A 10,550-nucleotide genomic window follows, 5' to 3' on the forward strand; every position below is an offset into this window, starting at 1 on the left:
GTTTTGTGGTAAGTTATTGGCTGCCAGGAGCATGAAACAATCTATGGTGTGGAAGCCAATTTTTTTGTTTAATTGTTCTATTCATCCACTCTTTGCATGTTGGTCCTACAACAGTATTGTGTTGAGTCTTCACTTTTCCAAATTCCGACTTTTCCAATGTAAACCAGTTTAGAGCCACTGTTAGGAATATAATATCTGGCTGCTAGCACTGGAAAACTAGCAAATGCTTTATATCGACTGTTGAAATGACAATATAGAATAACTTGAGCTTTCTTTCATGTGGACTTTAAGTGTGGTGATCTAACCATATGTTTGGGGATTACTCAAACTGAGACTCACTCAAACGTTGCAGATATAATGCTGTTTCTACCCACAGAATGAACAGAGCATTATGGAGTGGTGTGGCTTATGGTTAAAGACCTGAGCCGGTTTCCCATGTTTAACTTAACACGGGCGACTTCATGTGAAGTCATGAAAATAAATTTAATTGAAAGAGGAACCAGAACCAATCAATGATATTCTTTTGACTCACCAGTAAGCGTATAGGATAAATGTAAAAACCTAGCTGACCTGCTCTTTAGTTCTCTTTAGCTAGCAGCATTTCTGTGCACAACCACAAGGGGAAGTTCTAGTGTTATCTGAAATATAGCTGAGATGTGAAAATAGGAGTAGTATCCACCAGCCATTATTTACCTTCTTTAAATTTGTGTGTATATTTCAGCATCTGCTTCATGTTGGTATGTGATTTCAGGTCGACTGCTGTGGCTGCACGGTCAGCCAGAGGAAGGATGATTTGCTGGCCGAAACACTGCTGAGTAAAAAAGATTTGCGTCTCCACAGCACAAATGTACTGAGATCTTTCTCTCATCTCTGCTAATAGAAGACACAACAGGTTATGACTTTCTTGCCATTGTGGCTTTCTCAGGTAATCTTCATGCTAACAGTACACTGGCCTAACAGCAAACTGTTCAGGGACAACACTAAAGTCATTGTCCTCTCTTTGTGCAAATGGTACAATCTGTTTCTCTCCTGCCAGTTTTTGGATGTGATTTTGGATGAAAATGTAATTTTTCAGAATACTTTGGTGAATATAATGTTCAAAAGAACAGCATTTAGTTGAAATTGAAAGGTTTTATAACATTATAAATGGCTTTACTGTCACTTTTGATCAATTGCATTCTTGCTGAAAAATAATATTTTTTTTTGATGGATAAGATTTTTGGGCATGCTTTCCACTTTGTAAAGTACAACCAATAATAGATGTTGCTTTAATAAACCATAAACATATATTTATATTTATATATAAAGTAATTTGCTAGTCAAATTTATTTTACTGTGATAGTTTGTTTACATAATAGCATACTAAGTTATCCTTTCCTGCTCTTTGTGTCTAGCTGTGTATCAAAGGCTTTATGCTCACCATATACAATCAAACCAAAAATTATTCAGACATCATTTTTGATATATTTTTTTACTAGTGGGTGCAGGACACTATAGCTCATGTAAGTTCATTTATGTAAGTGAGGATGGCAAAATAAAGTAAAGTGTGACATATTATACCCAGAAATTCTTCGTACAGTGGACTACCACTAAAACTTTGCGCGTGTGTTGTCAAACTGATGAAGATGTTTTCTTGATTTGCTGGTGCTTTTTCTATTTGCATGTGTTTTCTGAAGTTGCAGCGCGTTGAGCTCTCTGGGCCACCGTGGGTATAGTGAATAAACTATGGTAATGTTAGAAATGTTGAAGGTGTCTGAATAATTTTTGGTTTGACTGTATATAAAATTAGTTCAAATTCAATTAAATTCTAATTAATGCCCTCCAATGCCATTTTACTATTTTACCATTTTACAGCCACAAGGTGGCATCATTGAGCTGTTCTAAATTACATTGGCATGAAAAGTGTTACAGGAGACAGGGGTATGTTGCCATGGACAACGGTCAAATATCCAGTTTAGCACTAAATGGTGCAACTGACCAATCAGAATTAAGTATTCTGTGTATAATTAAAGTGTTTCCTTAATGAAATCACATCTTTAATAAGTCAGTGAAAACATGTTATAAATATGAAAATATTAGTCCAGGCATGGTTCAGCATACCAGATTTGATGGGCACCTTCTGGAACTCATTGTCCAAGTGACATCTTCAATGAATCCACTTATTGGAGGTCATGCCACATTAATTTCCATTGTTTATTTTAGAAGAGACATCAGGCGACAAGGAGACCTGGCCGTTCACAGTCCAGCTACCAAACAACAAATTACTTTCGGGGCGTGAAACAGATTTATTGTCACACTGACTGAGCTGAAATTGCAGGTTATTTTCATCAACAAATTAAGGATCACAGGTTAACGGCTGGAAAATGTTTTGACTGACATAAGAATCTCTTGTATAAATGGTCCATAAGGCAACAAACCTCAAATACAATATCTGGAAATGTCCCTCTATAATTGATTCTGATGAAACAAATGTGTTTATGCTGCACATCCCACCAAGAAAAGGGTCTGTTATTCTCAAAAGTGAATCTGGTTTAAATATATTCCGCTGCAGGATAAGCCAGAGAAACTGAATATTTTGTTGGAAATGCAGTAATCCAGTTTTCTGAGTAAAGATCAATACCACGTGCTTGTGGAAAAAAACTTCTTCCACTTAAAATTTGTGAAAATCAGTGGCAGCAGCTTACTTGATACATATTACTTGAATCAATGTTTCTATATCCCGAAGCTAGAGTTTTGTATTTACATGCGTGTGCATGAAACAAACAGCTGTTCAAACTCTTGTAAATAGGTAAGATCATATCTAAATAAAGTAAAATATCTATTGAAAGAGATGGATGAGCACATCACTCAATATTCCAACAAACAAACTGCTTTCATTATTGTAACCATGGTGGCTTAATGCCGCTAAAAATGAACTCATGGCAAAAATATTAAATAAAAAAATATAACCCACACAATATATATTTATTAAATTATATAATAATCACTAATTTAGACATATTTGGCATATGAAATGATACAATGTTTTGGTTTATGTCATACATCATCTATTCTATACAACATTATGTTGTCTATTATATCACTTTGCAACCAGCTAGTTAATCATTAAAACTCTAAATGTTCTGTGGGATATATTTTTGTGTCATTTAAACTGCCCATTCTGTCACTCCTTTGGTTCTGGTTCTGGTTCAATGAAAGCATGACAACAAGCAAACTGTGTAATTGGCCTATACAGACTTTAGTGAAGTGACATACTGCCAAATATGGTGACCCATACTCGGAATTCGTGCTCTGCATTTAACCCATCAAACGTGCACACACACAGCAGTGAACACACACACACACACACACACACACACACACACACCTTGTTATAAGGAAGATCGATTGGCATCAGTTTCAGGAAGAAAAAAAAAAAAAAGAAGCTGGATATGGAGAATCTTTCAAATGCATTGAAAGTACAGTTTTGACTTGGTGTCTTTAAAGGCATTGCTTCGTTCAATTTTATTCAATTAAATACAGACTCAAGCCTTTGCTCAACTGTACAGCAAAAGAAAAATAATAATTACTACACAGTGCGAAAGAAGCACAGCAGACTCCTTACAATAATTAAATTAATTTGCTTTTTTGTGTTCAATTTAGACTGTAATTATTGTTTTATTCCCCTGGTGTCTCAGGGAGATGAAGATGAACTGAACAACACAGTCTGTGTTTTTGTTCAAGGGCACTTGATGTCAACAACATGACATTTTTTAGTCCCACTTCTCTGTAGCTTTCAAACTATAATGCTATTTACTTGTTCAGTGTGTACGACACCGTTCCCCTGGCAACCCTGTATGATGCTCAAAGAAAATACTTCTTGCTTTCTGAACTGTCACATGTGTTAGACAGTGAGATTGACCTCCCTCTGTCTTTAAAGGAATAGGTTCCCCAAAAAGGAACATATGCTGAAAATGTACTCACCATCAGGCCATCCGAGTTGTAGATGATTTTGTTTCTTCATCACAACAGAGATGGAGGAATTAAGCATTACATCAACTGCTCACGAATGGATCCTCTACAGTGAATGGGTGCCGTCAGAATGAGAGTCCAAACAGTTGATAAAAACATAACAATATTCCACAAGTAACGCACATGTCCCCAGTGAATCCATTAACATCTTGTGACGTACAAAGCTGCGTGTTTGTAAGAAACAAATCTATTTTTAAGTCCATAATAGATAATGTTTCCTCAAGTGAAAAAGTGCATCCCCTGGTGTGCTCTTACATCGAAATCCACCAATATATTTCTTTAGAACTGTTTTCGCTTGTAAACAGTGCTTGAACTGTGCATATATAACTGTGCAGAGGACCGACTTTTTCACTGGAGAGTGTTAAAAACCATTTTAATGATGGATTGGTTTCTTAAATAAGCAGCTATTTGCTTCACAAGACGTGGAGTCATGTGAATTACTTGTGGAATATTGTGATGTTTTTATCAACTGTTTGGACTCTCATTCTGACGGCACCCATTCACTGCAGAGGAGCCAACTTCACCCACTCAGCATGTCAGGTACACCATTATCTTTTTGGACAGGCTCACGTCACAATGGCTATGTTCCTCACAAAACCTCCCTGTAATGGCAGAGGAATTTGGAAAACAGATGAAATATGGGATATGCAAAAATGATTTCGTTTGGTTCATCATAATAGCAGCTTTTCCTTTATGCTGTCAGCAAAGTGAAACAGAATAAAAGGAGAAAAGAATTCACTAACAAATGCAGCAGTCAGGTTACTTTTTTTTAGTACACAACCTTGATCCTAGAGTTGTAAAAAGACCAGAAGTGGAAGCAAAGTAAAGTAACAGGATGAAAAACTGTTTATCATCCAAGCTTCAAAGTAACAGTGCATTAGACCACAGACGTGGATATATATTGTGAAGGACATATGGCAAATATTTATTATCAGATGGCAAGGCTGTTAGCTGTATTTCGGCATCTCCTGAAAGCTTTTGCACGTTCTGTGAGAGATGTGCACTTATTGTTGAGTTGCTGCGTGAGTATGTGTAAAGGTAATTGTGCAGTTGAAATGACAGAGTTGCAGTTTATGGGTATTTTTACACAGCTTTCAGATATCCAAACACATCATAAATAAATAAACCAACAAATCTTTATTAAATCTTTATCTCTAATTTTATTTTATTACCTTGACAAAATTCCTTTTCTAAAAACTACACTCTACAGAAAAGAAATCCTTGAAACCTTTTTAAAAAATCATATAAAGTGAAAAAAAAAAAAATAAATTATATATATATACAGTGCCCTCCAAAAGTATTGGAACAGTAAAGACAAAATTGCTCTGTTGGCTGTGGAGTCAAGACATTTACAAATATGATTAAAAGATGAATATGAGACAAAACTACAGAATGTCACATTTTATTATTGGGCGATTTAACACATAGATGTTTTACCAGCTAAGAAGTTCAGCACTTTTAGAGTTTCATCCCTCTATCTGATGTGAGCATAAGTATTGGAACAGTTGCCTCACAGGTCTTTCTAAGTGATCAGCTGTGTCCTGTTGCATTAATTCTTCAGATATTAAAAGCAGTTATATCCATTACTTCTGTATTCGGAATCTTGCATTCGATGATGACACACACAAACCAGGATGAAGATGAGGGAGCTGACTCTGAGAGAAAAGCAAGCAATTTGGATGCTAAAAGAAAAGAGGAAGTCAATTAGAGCTATAGCAAAAACAAAGGGCATGGAGAAATCAAGAGTTTGGAAACCACCAGTGACACCAGCAAACAACAACTACCTGATCGGCTGAGAAAACAAAGTTGATGACAGACAAATCATAAAAGCTGTGAAAATGAATTCTAAAAGACGTGTCTGTAAAATCGCCAACAACTTCCAGAAAGCTGGGGTGATGCTCTGACAATCTACTGTCCTCAGGAGACTTTGACACAGAATGCTACACAGCAAGATGCAAACCTCTGACCAGCACCAAAAATAGAAAGGCAAGATTAGAGTTTGTAAAAAAGCACAAAGGTGAGCCAGAAGAGTTTTGGAACTGTGTTTATGGACCGATGAGACAAAGATGAACCTTTATCTAAGTGATAGGAAAGCAAAAATGTCGAGAAAAAAAGGGAACTGCAAATGTTCTAAAGCATACAGCCTCATCTGTAAAGCATGGTGGAGGTGGTGTCATGGCATGGGCATGCATGGCTGTCTCTGAAACAGCCCCTCTCAACTTTACTGATGACTTAATATATGATGACAGTAGCAGAATGAATTTGGAAGGGTACAAAGCCATCTTTCCTACCAATATTCAAGAAAATGCCACCAGATTCATTGGGAAGTGTTTCATATTGCATCAGGACAATGACCCAAAACACCCGGCCAGTTCAGTCAAGGAATTTATAAGGGCAAAGAAATGGAAAGTCTTAGATTGCCCAAGTCAATCTCCAGATTTAAATCTGATTGAACATGAATTTCACCAGCTGAAGAGGAGAGTAAAGCAGAAACTCCCCAAAACAAGCAACAATTGGGATTGGCTTCATTAAAGGCTGGGAAAAGTATTTCAAAGGATGAGACCAAGAGTCTGGTGATGTCTATGGGTCACAGACTCACTGCTGTGATTGTGTGCAAGGGATCTGCAACTAAATAATAGCTTTTAATCTTTTATATCTGCCTTATGTTCAACTGTCCCAATACTTATGCTCACATCAAAGAGTGGGATGAACTCTAAAAGTGCTGTTCTTTTTATTTGGTAAAACATGTATGTGTTGAAACGGCTAATAATAAAACGTGACATTCTGTAGTTTTGTCTCATATTCATCTTTTAATCATATTTGCAAATGTCTTGACTCAACAGCCAACAGAGCAATTTTGTCTTTACTGTTCCAATACTTATGGAGGGCACGGTATATACACATACATATATATGACAGAGGTCTTCTATTAGATGTGTATCCCTTTTAGATGCCGAAGTGTACAAAAACTTTGCTTGACTTTTGCTCTCCAGCTCCGTTACATTTTGCAGTTCATACATGTTTGTATAATCAACTTGCTCTACGAATTGAACCGAAAGTTTCTTTTATGCCTTAAAATATACTGTTAATCACCATAATAATACAGGTGGCAACACAGATGAAGAATTTAAGACCATCAAAACCGGGCTTCCAATAAACCAAAGTTTCTTTCTAACGAAACTTGAAAACATTATTCAAATGAATTCATTTTCATTTCTTTACCAATAGATGAACTGTACTGAAAACAGGACTTTTTTCTTGATTTTACCAACTGAGCTGTTTGTTTAAGTGTATGTAAACATCCCCAGCTGCTCTGTGTAGTCTATAGAGGGTATGTGTTCATGTTGTAACCACTAATTAGGTGTTATCTCACAGCTTTTAGACAGAGAGCGAGATCGTTCCACCCACCACCTGACATCGCTTGAGCTGATATGAAGTACATCTTTTGCACTCTTCCAGAAACACGCACAATTATACCAGTCACGCACTCCTCTTCTGCCTGTCACATACAGCGCATTCCTGACCTACTAATTACCGTACAAGTCTAACCTCCCAGCTATTAGGCCTTAATGTTAACATGGATTTGGTGAACTGACAAGTGCTGTGAAAACCTTTTGTCAGCATCTCACGCTGTCAGTTTGATTTAGCCTCTTGGGAGGGAGTCTCCATTTAACCCTGTCTAAAGCAGACTTTGTCTTTAAAAAATCAATTATTATGCATTGTGCCAGTTTGAACAGTGCTACCTGACAAAATGACACGATGAGTAACATCACAGATGTCTCCTTCAAAATCAAGGCCCACATTTGTGGAACAATACGTTTTCATTATTTCATTGGTTCAAAGTGCAGAGAGGTTTAGATCAGAAAGGCAATAGGTGCACAATTGTAAAGCCAGATTTAGGATGCGTAATGCATAAGCCTGACAGCAATACAACACTTCTCACACCTTCAAGATTTCTGTAAATACTATTTCTCTTACACAAGACGTGTTGCCTTTGATAAGATGGCATTCATCAAGCCTCAGCTGTGGAGCTTTTTTTTTTCATCAATTCCTTTTTTCAGACTTCATCTCTAAAAAAAAGCCACACAGCGGGGGCACCGTCACGTTGTGACACAGTCAATCACATTTTCTTGAGGAAAAGCAATTTCCACACATTATCCACAGGTTTTAGTGGTTTCCGCTTTACATGAAAGTTAATTGCTTTAAAATTGAGTTTTTTCTTTCAAAATATAGCAATTTGGTTTTGGGAAATGGAATAACTTGAGTGATTACTGTGGTGGATGGTGAATGAGAAGACATAGTAATAAGATTATTGTGTTTGCATATTGCATTGAATATGTACATTGAAATGCATAATATATAGGTGACTTGAGTATAATTCCATTAATATTTATTATCTCATTATACAAATAACTTTAAGTTTTGTATATGTTGAGTTTTGCAATCAAGCACTTATTTTTCTTCAGAAAACACATTAAAATGTTTAAAATGGCTTAATATTTTCTAGAGCACAGAAATAATTGACATTTTTCACATCTAATTAACAATTTAAAAAAATTACATTCAGTCAAAAATATTTCCCTTGCTAACACAGTGCATGGTAAAGAAATAGTTCAGCTAAAAATTGAAATAGTCCTTCAAAGTCTATATGCTGTTATTTTCTACGGAACACAAAAGTAGACATTTTTGAACAATCGTTACACAGCTTTTGCCATATAATGACTGTTCACAGCGCTGTCATGCTCCAAAAAGGGCCAAAAAACCCCACTATAAAGGAACAATCAAAATTCAAAAATGACGCCTTCTGTGCAGTGCTGTAGGGGGTCGTGTGTTACACAAAGCAAAGTAATATCAGAAAGCCCAGCCAGTTCTAAATTGTGCGGTCACAAAGCAGACTATTGCATAGTAATGATGGGTATTAAGGAATGGAAAAAAGATCTTCCTCCTACTCTCGTGCATTATGCTATTACACACAAAGGGCAAAAGCACGTCCAGCATTTTTAAAGAAGAAAACACAGATGAAAGCCTCATATCCTGCAGCATGTGGGCACTTTCCTTCAGAGGCAGGTAAAGTAAAATAAGCAATTTTCTGTTGTACCGGTGGAAAAGCCTAATATCGCCATCACATCAACACACTCCTAAAACTAAAAGTTCTCATTAGCATCTCTGATTCTACAAAGAATCTTTAACATCCGTGTTTAGCTTTTCATGGCACATTTCTGTGGCATAGTCTGTTTCTATAACTTTTGGACAAGCAGAAATTATGATTACAGAGTCTATGCACATTTTATAATATGCATATGATATTTTCTGTACAATTGTTGACTGCCACACCTGAAGTAGAATTAGAAGTGGGAAAGTGCAGCGCTATGTGGTGCCAGCAGGGGGCGCACTTTAGCTGTCATTATGAAACACACTGTAAAACTGTCATGGTGAATCTCAGCCACTCTGACATTCTGTACGAGTTTCTAATCTCCCACCAACAGATACACACAAACTGAACTCAAAGTCATTGAAATTCATCTGATACCTGAAGCGCATTCTGTCAGACTTAATAACTGATGCTCGATAACTTATGCAGGCGTATCAAACTATTTCAATTTGGATTTTTCAGCTCAAGAACTAAATTCAATTTAGTTTCAAACTTTGACTTGGAATATCATTATACACTGCATGAGTTTGCATGCTTGCAATAACTAACAATTTGTAAGCTGCTTCAATTGCATATAGGCCTACACTATTGTTCCTCCAGGCATTCAGTCCACCAATTCTGTCATCGTTTTAGGCCTACTCATCCTTCAAGCTAATTCAATTCAGCATCACTTTCTTCCACGGACCAACAACTTAACATTTTAAAGAATGCTCATGCTTCTTTAACAAAAGTATATTGAAACCAGGTGCCTTTAAGCCTCCCCACAGGACCAAAAAAAGTCCATATGACTTCTTCTGTCACCATGACGTCAGAACAAGACCATTCTGAATACACAAAAACAGACTGGGATTACAAAAACTTATTAAATTTCCATCTATTCAAATTTTTGAACATAGCCTACCATATCAATGTAGTCACATGAACTCTTTTCCCGCGTGTAGAAGAAACTACTTTTCTATAGCCTACTTTTGTCCTCTTGAAACATGATTAAAAACGTGACCATCGACCTCAAAACATCTTTTGTGTTTGATGTAAGAAAATCATACAAGAAAGTTATACATGGAAGAAAAGTCATTTGATTAATAACAGAATTTAAATTTTACGGTGAACTATGTTTAAAGGAATAGTTTACCCAAAAATGTCAATTTTGTCTTTGTTTACACACCGTCATCTTGTCATTACAAACCATATGACTTAATTTCTTCTGTGCAACACAAAAGATGCTAATTTGATGCATGTTGGAAACCACAATGTTACCAGAGTTACCAGAGACATTTTTAATCACCATAACTGAAAGGCAAAGGGGAAATAATTTATGAGAGAAGACCATGTGACTGCAGAATACAGATACAACATTCCCAACCCAATCACATGAAAGTGCGTATAA

This window comes from Barbus barbus, assembly GCF_936440315.1.
Source record: "Barbus barbus genome assembly, chromosome: 21".
NCBI classification, from domain to species: Eukaryota; Metazoa; Chordata; class Actinopteri; order Cypriniformes; family Cyprinidae; genus Barbus; species Barbus barbus.